The 15,081-nt window shown below is 37.1% G+C and overlaps 1 protein-coding gene across 8 annotated transcripts in view; it reads right to left on the bottom strand.

The window, feature by feature from the left end:
* The window catches only part of FARS2 (phenylalanyl-tRNA synthetase 2, mitochondrial), a 233,197-nt gene that overhangs the window by 211,525 nt on the left and 6,591 nt on the right, over window positions 1-15,081 (bottom strand). The window contains exon 2 of one of the 8 annotated variants that reach the window (XM_040061886.2): window positions 14,524-14,670. The exons of 6 other annotated variants lie outside the window; for them this stretch is intronic. The gene's annotated coding sequence lies outside the window, so the exon portion shown is untranslated. Of the gene's footprint in view, window positions 1-12,464; window positions 12,572-14,523; window positions 14,671-15,081 lie in introns of all 8 variants that reach the window. One more of the 8 variants, XM_040061928.2, reaches the window with a different exon arrangement.

Genomic DNA, 15,081 nt, shown 5'->3' with positions numbered 1-15,081 from the left:
CACAGCTGGAAAATACCCTAGTCTGTTTAATATCTCCAATTCTACCACCTCCATATAAGCAATATAAGTCTGGATTCACACAAAATTATCCAGAACAGGACAGGCCACTGTACACAGCCACTACCATCTTTGCAAATGTTTCACATAAATGTTTTTGCGTTAAAATTTGGCTTTCATATAGCAAAAATATGACCAAATTAAAATACGCATACACAAATGTATATGAAGGGAAAGAAGAACACAATAGAAAGCACTTGTGAGGAGATAGAAACCACAAAATGTGAGCAAATGTATCTACACAGGCCAGAGTTCTGTAAATGTCTGTACACATGGGGTCAGAATTCCTTCATAGATCCTACAACAGATTTTTAAAAACTCCTGAACAGCACTTCATCAAAACAAAGGCAGCAGGTACTGCACTGGCTCCTACAGATTCAAGCGCCTTCACCAAGTACCAGCTGGCTCTTTCAGCTGAATCATAAAGACAACATTACAATATAACCATGCACATTATTTCTGCTGCTTTGTACTCCCTGCCTTAGCATGAACCCACAGTTAAGTTATAAAAACCCACCAACATGGTTTTGTTCACCTGTGAACTGGTCCACATTTTTTGAAGTAATAAGAGCAGGAATTCTCTGATACAAAACCAAACAGAAGGCTCAGTTTAAATACAAACAAACCCTTCCACCAAAGAAAACAAACCTTCAAGGTCAAGTTACAGGATTTTAACTGTAGCATTTTCCACATGACATTCCCTTTCTAGTCCAACTAAAACAGCTGGTTTGGGGTTTTTAAATAAGTATTTTTATTAAACACTTGCAGCAAAGCCTGAACCACTGAAAATTTGACTGTAAAACAGACATCCTTAAGTTTTAATTTTTGTTATAAAAATTAGCCAGGATAAAATTTAAAGCTTTTATAATGTTAATCACTCAGTGTTAGGAACAATATATCCATCCATTCCATCCTTCTGTTGACTGCATTGTATATTTAAAACACCTGTGTTTCAATATGAGTAAGGTCCATTGCCATTGCAGACAGACGTTGCCCAGGCTACAGGAAAGAACAGAGGCAGCTGGTGCCACAGCCTTCTCCTGACATCTTTGAGAATGGCACAAAAAAAAAAAAAAAATCTTTAAAGATACAACACATATTCTCATTTTATCAAGCATTGAGCTGTTCTCACTGGGATAAGAAAAAAGTGTGCCTGTAAGTGGTATCATTCCACTTACACCATTCCATATCCTTTTAATAATGGTCTTCTGCAGACCTCCCACAGCAGGGCATCCTGCCTCTAGCATGTACAACACTGAAATATATTTTAGAAGAAATTGTAATCACCCAGCCAGACATATTACTAAACTTTAATTCTGAAAATCTTTCACTTTGCTAAAAGCCTGCATTAAAAACAAACAAAAAAAAAACATCACAACAACACTTATTAATTTTTTTTAAAATTGGCAAGTTAGTAAGGATTACTCTACCCAGACTTGAAATGTTTCAGGATTGTAGAATTTTGGCTCAAAAATCTCCCTAGGAACAAACACTTCTATTTGTCTCAGAGGAAGCAGGTTCAGCTTTTGATCTTTTATGATTCCTCTTCAACCTGATATTTTATCACACATAGGACCTTAAATTGTTCAAGCTTTGTTTAACCGATCTTTTTTTCTTGAACACATCCAGAATTATTTGGTGTCTGCTCATTACACTGCAAAAGCAGAGTTTTTCTTCCCTTGCCTCTCCACTGAGGTTACCAGTCTGAGTAATGTTCACCAAAAATCTGCCCACCCATGAAAATTACACTTCTGGAAACTGTAATTTATAGATGTATGAGCAGCAGACTGATCCATTCAAATTTAAATATCTGAATCAGAGCCTGAAGGGCCAGTACTCAGAAAATTGTTTTAATTTCATATAAACAGAGTAAGCAATAGGTAATCAACAACACAGTAAGTATAAAATCTCAGTTTTGTCATGTACCACCAAATCTTTTTAATAAACTCATTTTGGCTTCTTTCTATTGACAAATACAGGTATTTGGGCAATAATGGCTTTAAAAGTATGATATCTACCTGTTTTAAAAGATTCCTTCCTAAGGAAATGGGCTTTTGAAGTAGAATTATTTTAGCCACACTGGAAGAATAAATTAAATGCATGAAATCTTTGCTGATGCTGGCACCAGGTTACTTCAGCTCCCACTCCAGGTCAAAGTTCTTCTATGACAATAATCCTAATGCTGGCAAAATCCAATCAGCCTGCTATCAGACAGGTGAAACAGACTGTTCTTTGTCATATTATATGAGAAATCAACTTGCGTCAACTGAATTGAGGGGGTTTGGTTTCGCTTTTAAGCTGTGTATCTCCTCTAAGGGTGAGAATCTAATTATTTGGCCTTATTGTAGTATGGTAGAGGGAGTTTTGCTTAGATAATTCTTCTGGTTTTCCTGCCTGGCTTGGAGAATTAAGGAATGTCTGTGAGAAAAGCAAACAAATGCACAAAACAAACCAGATGCTCTTGGTGCACAGTAGGTGAGTTTTCAGCTACCTAGACATCCTAAATTATTTTCAGCAAATAAGTCATCTGGGAAAAGCTGTTTGTTGTAGTAAAGGTTGTGAATTCCTCTGTTGAGGTAATCTCATCTTGGAGCACTTGGCATTTCATTGACAAAATAGAGCATTTTTTTCTTGCAATTAGTAAAAAGAAAGTGAAGTCATAAGGAGAACCCAACACCATTTTTTTCTGTAGCACCTAGGGAAGGCAATAAAAGGACATTTTCAGGTTTTTCATGCCACTTATCAGATATTCTGTTACTACTAAGCAACAGCAGAGCTCTCTTGTTGCAAGAAGCAGCAGACCCTTGATCAGCCAAGACCCTTTAGCCCTGAATATTCAAGAATCCACTTTCTAAAAGTACTTATGTTTATTTATCACCTTATATAAGAAGGGATTATGATGACTGTAAGACACAGGCTACTTGTGTTACACAGCAGTCATCAGTTCCTGGTGCACATTCATCCCCCAGGCTGTGGTGTATTTGTATCTAGAAATTTATTTTGGGATCACCAGAGAACTCTCAAGAATTATCACAAAAAAACCACTTTCTCCAGAAGTGCTGCTTCACATCTCACTCTGTTTATGCTCTGTCTTTCTATGAGGGTAAAAGCTTAGTTCTGAATTAAAATCACAGACTGCAAATGTCAGAAGGTGTTACATGTGTCATCAGAAGGAAACCTCTAATAGCAATCATCAGTAGGAAGTATAACCACAGTTTGCTAAAACTTTTGTATTCACATCTGGTGATGACACCTTTATACAGTATCATCAGCGATGCTCTAAACAGGTACAGTTTGACAGGTGCATATCTTTGGTTCTGGTGACACTATATTTTAAGAGTGATATATAGTAAGACATAACTTCACAATGTAAATTATTACCTGTATATGCTTTGCCTCAAAAAAATTCTGCTAGCTTTTTATTTTATTTTTTTATACAGCACCTCGTATTTCAAGGAATGGAAAACAATTCAATGTGAAATCACAATCATTCTTTTTAAAAATCAAAGTACTTTAAATACTTCCAGGAGCTGACTAAGCGCAGATTCTGGCCTGACCATGCACACCTGAGGCAAGATCACCAAAAGGCAGATGGTTTGGCCACAGTGGTGTGGTGAGGAGGTTGTGTTTGTGTGTTTTCTGCAGGTGTGCACATGGGTAATGTGGACTGCAAAAATAAATCCCACTCTGTCAAACCATTTCAAGTTGCACAGAGCATTTTTCTATGTACTATAATGCTCAAGGAATCAAATTTGCATCAGATGGCCCACTCTACTAATAGTCTAATAGATTTAATATTTCCACAGCTCAAAAATACTTTGACAGATACAAAAAATATAGCAAGAGTTGCATTTCTCCACCATATTTCAGAATTGCAGTAATTTCCCCTGCTATGGGAAAAGCAGATACCCAATTCGCAAACCGGATAATTAATTACTGTTTGCCTCTCACAAGTGATAGTTTCCACAAAGGAGCAGCTTTATCAGTACTAATGGAAGATTTGAGAAATGAAATTTTAAACACCCTTGCAAAATTGCAGGGCTGAACAAACAAACAGTACAAGGAAAAGAGTTTGTGCTGAACCTTGCTTTCAGGATGCATAAGCCCTCTTTTTGTTCAGAAATTCCAACTTAGTCATCTCAAAAAGAAATATGAGTTCCAGGATAATATGATCCTGATATAAAGAACTCAATGGCTTAGCAACTAGAATTCTCTTCCCCATCAAAGACACTCACAACATGCACAACCTTGCCTAAAATCTCAGTTACAAGTCCTGCAGAGAATTAATGCATCGGTTATGGTGAAGTTCTATCTCCCATTTTCTAACTTCTCATGGCAAATACAGCATACTAAGGAGCAAAACTGCCCACAAGAAAAGCAAAGTCTAATGACATTAAGAGATGGACGGTCCCAGAACTAAGCTTAGGGATCACTTCTGAAGATAACCCCTGGACCAATCTCCTTTAGAAATGAATACAAGCTTTACTTCTGTATTTCACAGAACTACAGGATCACAGAATATTTTTGGTTGAAAGATCACTGGAGGTGGCCTCGTTCAAAACCCTGTCTAAAGCAGGTCACTCAGGGACTTCCCTAGTTGGGTCTGAAAGCCTCCAGCAAAAGAGTTTTCATGACATCTTTGGGCAACCTAATTATGGCTCATTTGGATTTAGTGCTCCCCCCACCATGAGTTCTTCATACAGAGATGCACCCAAAACAACTGCTTGCTAATACACAAAACCAAACCTAGAGTTGGCCCAACTGATGTTTCCAAAAAGGGAAAAAGGACAGATACTGTATATGCAAAACTTGGGAAAGATTAAAGGTTTACAAGTCACACAAAAAGAAAACCCACACTTACACACCCACTTCTCAAGTCTGAGAAACTGTACTTACTATTTACTTTTATCTACTTTGTCTACACCTGACCTGTAGTACATGATGCCCTGTAAATATCCTACCCTTCCTTTTTTCATCTGGCTACCAACATTACAAAAGTTAAATACTAACTGATTTCTTCAACTCTTTTTAAAGTTATTTTTCACAGTTATGGATTTACATTCCAAACTAGAATATTTGTAATTCAAAATTTAGATGTAGAAAGGAGAGTGTTATACCACAATATTGGGAGATTTCTCATTTTAAAATAATTCATTTCAGATGTCATATATCACAAATGGAGATGTTAATTAATGCAGAAAAACTGATAGGTTTATGACAAGCTATCGTGTATACTTTTCCAGATGATGGCAACATGCTGACAGCTTTAAAGAAGTAGATGTGTTACTTAAGGTTTATTGTTTAAGCAGCCTCCTCCCTCTGCAGCAATCTACAGTTTACATTTACAGTTGATTATAACTTCTATTATGTTCCAATATTTGCTAATCATCTCAGAGACTGTGAAAAATAGTATAATTTGTCTCAAGCTCTCTCTGTGTCAAGTGTAGACACACTGTTCTTCTAAAAGACAACACATGCAATGTTTTCTCTTAAAGCATCCATTCTCACTTTTTTAAATTATTTCAGACAGCACTATTCTATTTCCCTCTTCTGTAAGATGTGTCAGCCAACAGAACATAACTCATTCACAGTACGCTTTCTTTTGCAAGCAGCAGAACCAGCAAAAGTTTGTTTCCTCTGTGCTTGGAGGCAAAGTTAGTTTGCAGATTCAGTGGTAAGGGACAAATTCATCCTGCTACTTCTGCTTTGGCTGCAGAGTTTCTAGGGTTTATCTCCTTCATTAAGCCCTTTATTCTCACACACCACATGTACCTTGTTGTCTCTGGTGACCCAGACACTCAGGATGAAATTTAACTGAAGTGGAAAAGAGAAGGCTGACAGCAGATGCACAAATACCATGTTGGAGACATAATTTCCTTGAGCCTTTATGCTGAAAACCTGAAATTTTTAAGAAAAGTATTAAACCCAACCTAACAGTGTCTTCAGAAAGTGATGGCAAAACATTGCACCCAGCAACAGCTTAAGCGGAAGTAGCACTCTGGCTCTCAAAAATGATACAACTTCAGTTTATTCTCACTGATAAAGGTCATTGCTAAAGCAATCTGCCACTCTGGGGGCAGATTACACTTACGTACATCCACTTCACTTCTTTCATAGCATTCATCCAGGACACTCCCTGCTTTCACCGGGCTGCAACTCATTTAAGTGTGAACAGATTGATTAAGAACCAGAAATCTGAAACAAGCTGCCACTGCATTTCACTGTAGACAAGCAGGGATTGCTGGTGAGACTGTAGCGTCAAACCATACATGCACAGGGAGGCTGCGCAACACAAACTGCACATTTCAATATGGGTGATCCTGGGCAGAAGACAGAGCCATTGCTTTTTAAGGGTTTGCTTTTTCAAAAGTATGGGGAGGTATGACAGCAATGACAACATTTTTTTGAAAAAGTAACAACACACAGAAACGATAAGCTATTTCAGAGCCAGAGAGGTTGATGAACTGACATATCCAAGCACAAGAACCAGATCCCAACTCCTAACCAGTAGAGGACAGAGAACTATTTTTCAATTATATCCTAGAAATTTTGTGGCAGTCGTCAAAAAGAAGGTTTGTGTCGGAGTAAGAGAAGTTTTCCCAACTTGTACAATAATACCTTGATTTTTTAACTATCCTGTCTCAAAATATGTAACATGCAAGATAAGCTATTTTGCTTCACAATTCATTAAGTAATACATTAAACAGTATTTTTCTGCTTTTAATTCTGTATGACAGACTTACTTGAGTAAGTAGACTCTGTATACATCTTTATTCATCTGTTTCTCAGATTTGTACCTTAAAAATATTGGTCTCTTTCTAAAAGGAGCTACTAATTTTTAACTAAGCAAAGGCAAATGAGAAAAACCATTTGCTTACCAACATTCCTTCTCAATTGTAAATGCAGAAGTAGCAATATAAGCTCATCAATCAGCAGCTAGAAACATATAAAACAAATAAATACTTGGATCACCTACTTAATTCCTTTTCTGTTGTCTGGATCACTCCCTCAAGCAGACAAATAATTTTGTAATACACACCAAAATCATTGCAGATGCTAAAAAATAACACATCAGCATGGCCTAGGCACGTGTCACACTTATTTGAGAAGGCAATGTCTGCCTCAAAAGGTGCCTATGTTCTGTGTTATGTTGCAGTTGCTACAAAATGTTTTCATGTAAAGCAGTAGGGAAAATACCACCTAAAACCTCAGCATTTTGTTGGTATCGTATTTAATGTTGTTTCAGTAACTCTTAAATGCCCTTGAGAAAAAAAAAATATCAAGAGTCCTTTTAATATTTTTTGACACAGACCTATTTTTTTTCAGGCTAGTTTTCATTGATACCTTACAGAATTCTTATTTATTGTGCTAAAAAATGGCTGCAAACTGCCAAAAGTATAAGCAAATCCAAGTGAAAGATTTATGGCTAGTTACACAACTGCTAAATCAAGGAAGTCTGGTGCTAGCTTACAAGTCTTTCTCCCTTGATTTTTGTACCCACTCTTCCTATTTATGCTACTAATCCACAAGAAGCCTGGTAGATTTCATAAACTTCTAAACTCACATCAGGGTCTGCCAAAGCAAACAGGACACATCCACATTGAATCTGTGTCCAGCGTCAACACCCAGAGCCAGCTGCCACCACCCTTTCTCCTGCGGCCCAAGCAGGACCTTAACTTTACCAACTGCCCCAGGTAAGGCACTGGGGCAGCTCAGCTAACAACGAACAATATAGGAAGGAATAAGGTGATAGAAATCTGGATCAGGGTAAAAACATTTCAATTGCTTCAGAGGAGAAGTTTAGCCATTCTGAACTAAAACTGTCCAACAGCTTTGCCTACAAATTTGCCCTTAGCAGGAGTCTTCTCTAGTTGCATCTCAAACTTGCATAAATATAAAGATATCCCAACATGAAGCTGCACTGCTTTACAGAAATTTAAAAATAAATAAATAAAATGATGACATTAATAAAGATACCATCAATGCAATCCATGATAAAAACATACTCTGTTGGATAATTAAACATTTGATATTAGAGACCCTAATTGCTCTGAGGCAAAGAGAACTTATCAAAGCTTTGCATTTTTAACCCTTAATGCTAAATATAGCATCTTGGGGAGGGAAGCGGTGTTAATGTATTTCAAAATGAGACATAGAATAAAGCTTCCCTTTTCCATAGACCTGTTTTATGTGTGATGAATGGAAGATAAACAGATTTGATCTTATCATAAGCAAGAAAAAGATTTAGCATAGAATGTTTAAGTTTAGCATAAAATGTCTCTCTTAAATGGAGGTCCACCACTAGGAAAGCCAGTTGTGGGTATTTCTGCACTTGCCATATCATAGACACACAAATATATTGGTTATAATGTAATTACCATCTCAGTAGGTAAGGAACTAGAAAAGCCAAAATCCCAGAATTTCCTGAGTTTGCTACTAATTAAATCACATGCATACTGGTTCAAACCAAGCATGATCAAAGTTAATGAAAAAAAAAATCTCAGTTTAATTCAATGAACTGTGGATCAGTTCCAGACATCTAGCTGCTACTCCATCCTCTTTCTTCTTTATCAAAAAGCACTCCAACAGCGTGAAAGTGAAGAGGACTCCATCTGAGTCTACAGATTTTGTGATTTCATATTTCCCCTTAGATCTGAATTTTAAATTAATTATTTGACAGTTGACTGCATTGCATAAAATTAAGTAACCTTTTCCATGAAGGTGGATTAGAGACTACTCCAGGTTTGAAACTAACGACTAGTATTACTGTTATATCAATAGCTTTAAAAGATTTCAACTGTCTCGTTCATACACATTCATTATGTATATTTCAACTCTCTCTTTCATACACATTCCCACTGTTCACCCCTGCAAAAATGTATTTCCATACTAGAGCCTGTAAAATGTCAGTCCAATGTACTGGAAATAGGGCACTAAATTTATAAGGATTTCTAAAATTAACAGAAAGACAATGTCATCTAAAAGAAAAAAAAAAATCAAATCAGTACTCAGATCAAACATCTATTTCTAGTTAAATCTGAAATGCAATGCCACAACTGCCAAACAACGTCAGTAAACTGGACATGACATTTATGAAACTCATCTGAATAGCCTTTGCTTCAATTCTTATTAACATTGTTTTTTCACATTTTCTTCTTCACTAAATATTTTTATTAAAAATGATAATTTAATTTTAACATCTCAAAACTCATCTCCCAGTGCTGTCCAGGTGCTTTGTAGCCCTGGTTTCAGCAAATGTCCTTTCAGATACGCCTAAAGGCTCTCATTTCTTTAAAACAGACTTGGGCAGGAGTTGCTCTAAAATCTTTATTTGGGAATTCAGTATATATATCACTTTTAATAGCCACCACATAATGTCTCAAACGCAATGAGTATCACACAGGAAATTAAATTTTAAAACATAATCTTTCCTGTTCAAGAATCAACAGTCAGTTAAATCAAAACTGAAGTTGTCAGCTTTCAACAGGAAGAATAGGGTCCATATGCCTGAAACTTCACATTCCACCTATACAGGGGCACAAGCTTAAATGAAAAATAGTGTTTCGACATAGTTTCAATAACATTTATGCATACAGCACTGCCTAGTTATCCACCTCAAATCTTTCCTATTCTAAGACAGATTTGAAGCATTTTGTGTTGGAAAAGGCCTTTTTTTAATCATCAGCTCCTTCTGCTTCATGTTGGAGAAACACACTACAACCAATGGTTTTAGTGAAGGGCATGGTGCTACTATAACTTTTATTACCACACCTCAGGTCTCCTTCGCTATACCTGCTCAGAAGCCCTGGACAACTTTGCTGTGCTACTGGGAAATTCATGACCAGTGAGTCAGAGCCGCAGGATTTTATTCCCATGCAACACAAAATTGTCTTTCACGGAGCCCTAAAATCCTGATTCGGAATGTGAAATGATCTCCCAGTATGCTTGCCCCTTCCCTCTCAACCGCTGTGTGAGATGAAAGAGATGTCAGGAGAGAGATGTCAGAAAATGATGACTGAAATCCCTACCATCTTTCTTCTGTTTCGCTTTGACAGGGAAGTGTTCTGCAGAGCCAATTAAAAACAATGTTAGCAGGGCTTTTTTACTGAGTCTAGACATGTAAGAAATGGTTCTTAAACTCAGCCCTTGCCCGAGTACAGCATAGTTGCAGGATAACAGACTCGTAGTTTAAGGTACGATGCGTAAAAACTGAGTCCTGTAAACTTACCCAGGTGCTAATACTGCTCTTGAGGGGAAAAGAGATACTTTCTTATACTTTAAAACACTACTATCAGCTCATTCTCCTTAATAAGAGCCCACTGTCTTCGAAATGTTAAATGGAACCTAATAAGCAGTAAGTTCTACTTACTGCAACACTTTTTCTTAGATAATATGAAAATCTTTATTGTTTTTGTACAATTCCTTATCACTGAAGATCTTTTCTGTTGAGTGAACAAAACAGAAATCAACAACCAGATTTTTTTTATTCTCCCATTTATGTTCTAGTGACTTAGGCTGTTGTATTCTCTTACTGCTACTGTGGTCTAGAAGCAAAACACTGCTTCATCTCTCAAGAACTATTAACCCAGAGTCTTAAGCTAGAATTGCAAATATATACTATGTTACAGCAAACAAAATTTGTTTAGAAACTCTACATCATCATTTACATTTGATCACAAATCACATGGCTGCAAACACGAGTAAAGCATGGAAAAAAAAAAAAAAGAATAAACCAAAAGTATAGGGGAAAGCAGCTCGCCTACATTGACTTGCATGCTGTAAAAGGAAAAAAACAAACAAAAAAACACCACCAAAACCTCACCACACCAGTTTCTAAATGACATAGTTCATTCCAACCCATTTAACCTACACAAAAGGCTGGACTCTCATGAACAGCAAAATTCGAAAACAATACAGATGTTTCTGTCCCATCTGGGGTGCCAGTTGTCGGGGCTCCTTTTCAGGAGTTTAAATTCCCCGGCATCCAGGTGGTTTTAGAGTTCTGGCCCTCTGCAAAGCTCAGTGCCAAACGCAGGAAAAGACGGAGTCTTCAAGGTTACATGCTTTGTTTATTAGTTCTTATCTTACAATTTTCTCAGTGTCCAAAAGATGTTTGCCGCGGCTCAGACATCTGGTGACTCCTCCTGTCTCTGGGCTGTCCTTATCTTTTATACTAATTGCTACGCATTCTTTATTTACTATTTATTACCAGTGTCTATCACTATTACTAAAAAGGTCATCTTTACTCTGACCCAATCCTCACTAACTACTTTGTGCCAACGTCACTGCAGAAATGGAGTGAGGGAACAAGAAGGAAGAAGAAAGGGACAACGCCCTAAATTCTCCCTCTTGCCCCATTCACTTCAATGCCAAAAATCCCAAACCCACTGTTTTTTCACCCTGTGATATACTAAACTACTATTTTTCACACTCCTGTGGCCTGCAATGCCTCCTGAAGTGCAAGAAGCCTCTCCCATGGACTGAGATCAAATCCAGTGTCTCTCTGGGCTCTGGGCTGGGGTCCCAGACCCCCCTGCCCAGGTCCCTGACCCTCCAGGGCAACAAAAGGAATGCCCTGGACTCCAACATACAGACAGCTCTGCCAGCAAGTCTCGCACACAGTATCTATCGCAATATGGCTGGTCTCAGCAATATGAATTTCAGAAGGTAAAACAAAATTGAAGTAAAATTTCACTGCTAACATTTTCAGTTTGTTTTCCTTTACCCTGGTCTTTTTAGCAAACTTATTTACTCTATTTACATATTTATTTTTTAATTACTTTGCTGTTATTTTCCTGATTCCAGAGCTAAAATTTCCCACAGGTGAATGGATAATGTACCTCTTCTAAACTCCACATGAATGCCAAGCCTGTGTACTCCCTCCCCAGTCTTTCAATATACTGCTAAGCTGCAAGATGAAAGACTTATTTTGCTCTTTTAAGGAAAAGTGTACCCAAGAAGACACTCAAGAATTAATTACCTAGCCAACCTCCATCAACCAGCTTAAAAATTTTACCTGGCATATTCTACAGTTATGAATGCATATGGGTTACGAAAAGACAGAACATCTGATTTCCAAAACTCTACTTACATTATGAAACATTTTCTGTAACTACAGTTAAATAAATACAATAATTCTGTTTAAAGCCTAAGGGTAAAAAAAAAGTAGCATTTTCCTTAAAAATACTTCAACTGCAACAACTGGCACTGAATTATAACAATGCTGCTGATAAATATTCATGATAAATATAAGCCCCCTCAAATTAAAGTTCCGCCTATTCAAATAAATACAAGTCAAATTTGAAAATGCATTTGCTCAATCCTGTTATAATTTCCTGCTACAACTGTGCTGGTTTTTTTAAAAGTTTCCAGACAGGATTAATTCATATGTATTCAGGCAGACTCACCTCGTAACACTGTATTTGATTACAACTGAACTTGACTGCCTTTACAGGATTGCAGAGGTGCTGACATCTCCAATAACTTGTTACAGAAGAACTACTTCCAAAATATTCTGTAGCAAGCAAAGCAAGGCAAGCATGACTTACAACACAGATTTAAATTGTCACCATGCAGACCCACTACCACCAGGTTAAAAAAAAAAAAGGGCTTAAAGAATCACGCTAAAAAGAACAATACTGATAATGCTAACTTCTTTCTTTTTCATTAATGCTAGAAAATAGGAAACACTTGAGTCCATGGCTCACAGCTCCCTGGGATAATGAGCTCCCAAGCAGCTTCATGTTTTAACATCTGTAATGTTCCTGAGCAACATCTCCTGTAAGGTTTGTTAGTGTTGATATACTTACTCTAAACAAAGCCCAGCTCAAAGAACAAAAGAAAATCTTTGTTTGAAAGGCTTTGAGAAAACTACATATTTTAATTATGTCAGAGAACCCTTCTGTGACACCCGACACTTGCAAGTCACACTTCCCTCCAGAACAAGCCTCAGTGAAAGAAAACTTAAGACAGAACTCAGAATGCACATCTCAGACTACAGCACAGAAGTGTGTGTGTACATATGTATATATTTAAGACTATACATGAAGTATTTCTTAATCCAGTCTTTAGATACCAAAGCAACATCCTCTCATCTTTCATTCTGAGCCAACACATACACATTTAACTAGGTGAAAGAAGATACAAAAGTCAGGGAACTAAAGAAAATAACAACATAAAAGAACCAAGTTTTTATTATTAATGAAGAATAAGATGTTATTATAGCTCAAGGTCACATATGACAAAACAATCTTCAGTTAATGCCACATCTGTTACAAACTGAGAGAATCCAAATTAAAACATAATAATTGTTTTGGTTTGTTTTCTTTAAAACCATCTGTAGAATTGCAATTTGCCACATGCTGAAAGACTGTGTTCCACACAGGCCCAGCAGAGTCTGCCACTCAGAGTCAGGACTGAGACCCCAGGGGACACTAGGGTCAAATGAACTCCTAATATCAGATGACAAAATAGGATTTTGTAGAATCTGCGATATCTCTTAAATTTAGTTTATTAAAAAAGGAATCCTTTAAATAAAAAGTCAGGAAGTCTGACAAAGAAACTAGAATACACATAGTGTTCCTACATACTTAGTTCAAATCTATCCAGCAGGGTTTCTGTTTGCAGAATGAATACTATATTAAGAATATAACCTACCACAACAGAACAGCGATAAAATGGCAGTATAAAAATAAGAGACATTGTGAGTGGAAGTGGAGGGTGGAATAAAAACGACAATCTGTGCAGAGAGGAAGAGGGACAGAAGGGAAACAGAAAAAGTTAACCTCTGTCAAGCAACATCTATTTGTTTAGACCAACATTCTTTCATAAAACTTGACAAAGTTAGTGTGCCAACATAAAAAGCACACAGCTATTCTAAGTTCAACAAACCTGTATGGAGTCAATATGTGATAATATTACATGTACAATACCATATCTGTCCATTTTACAATATTACCTTCCCATGGGAAGAGCTGGTGTAATGCACTATGCAATTATCACACTGTAAGTAATTAGTGTAATAAAATCAAAGTTAAAACAAATGTTGAAAAAAGCTATCTTCATAGTCAAAATAAGAAAGAAATTTTAAAATTATGCAAATTCTCTCAAAAGTAAGAACACTCTCAGTGAAAGTCTTGAAAACTTTCTTGAAAGTCAAACCAATTTTGAAATCCTACATACACACAAGAAAATAAAAGTACTGTTAAATCTGTGTGAGGACCTGGTAACGTGCTCTGTTTATGTGTTTTCTCCATTTTAGATGCTGCACATCTACTTAACCAGGAGTCATTCCCAAAAAAGGAAAAAGTTAAACAGTAACTAAAATCAAGTGCCTAAGAAGGAATTAAAGGAAACGAAGTACGTTACTGCCAGGTTAAAACAAACAAAATAAAAGCAACAGCAACAACAATAAAAATCCCCACAACCTGACCTAGGTCAAAACCAATACTAGGCTACAAAACATACCTGAAAAAGCTAAACACAGAAATTGCAGGACAAGGAGATACTTAATTCAGGTCTCCAGACGGATCAACTTTCACGAACATTCCCAGAACAGTATTTCAAACTATCTCTTACTCCATTCCTCTTCCCCAGCAGAATGTAAACCCATCCCTGTAGGAAAGTTGGCACCTTCACTTCACAGGTCTGCATCCCCATCTAAATCAACACTTATTTCCAGATGGAGAGAAGATGCAAACCTTATTAGGAGCCACTGACACACACTGCCTTTCCCTGATGCTGTCATGAGGTCACGCAGGTAAGAGACTGGAAGGTTAATGGTGGGGTTTGCAAAATCCAAACTATTGCCTCTCCATAGCTCCCCGAGTTCACCCTCCATCCACGAGAGCATCACATCTATCCTATCCCATCCCACATCAATTATAGCTGGTCTGTAACATGAGAACCTAATTCTACCACCTCTCCTCACACGGAACAGCAGCCTAGGTAGTTAGGCAGATTTCAAAGGGATTATATTCAAGGCTGGCAGTGCTGGTGTCAAAGATTCAGAAAGCTAAATTTATT

The sequence above is a fragment of the Hirundo rustica genome, chromosome 1, assembly GCF_015227805.2.
Source record: "Hirundo rustica isolate bHirRus1 chromosome 1, bHirRus1.pri.v3, whole genome shotgun sequence".
In the NCBI taxonomy this organism is placed as follows: domain Eukaryota; kingdom Metazoa; phylum Chordata; class Aves; order Passeriformes; family Hirundinidae; genus Hirundo; species Hirundo rustica.
Note: the sequence above shows the minus strand (reverse complement) of the source record. Positions and strands in the feature narration are given on the sequence as shown.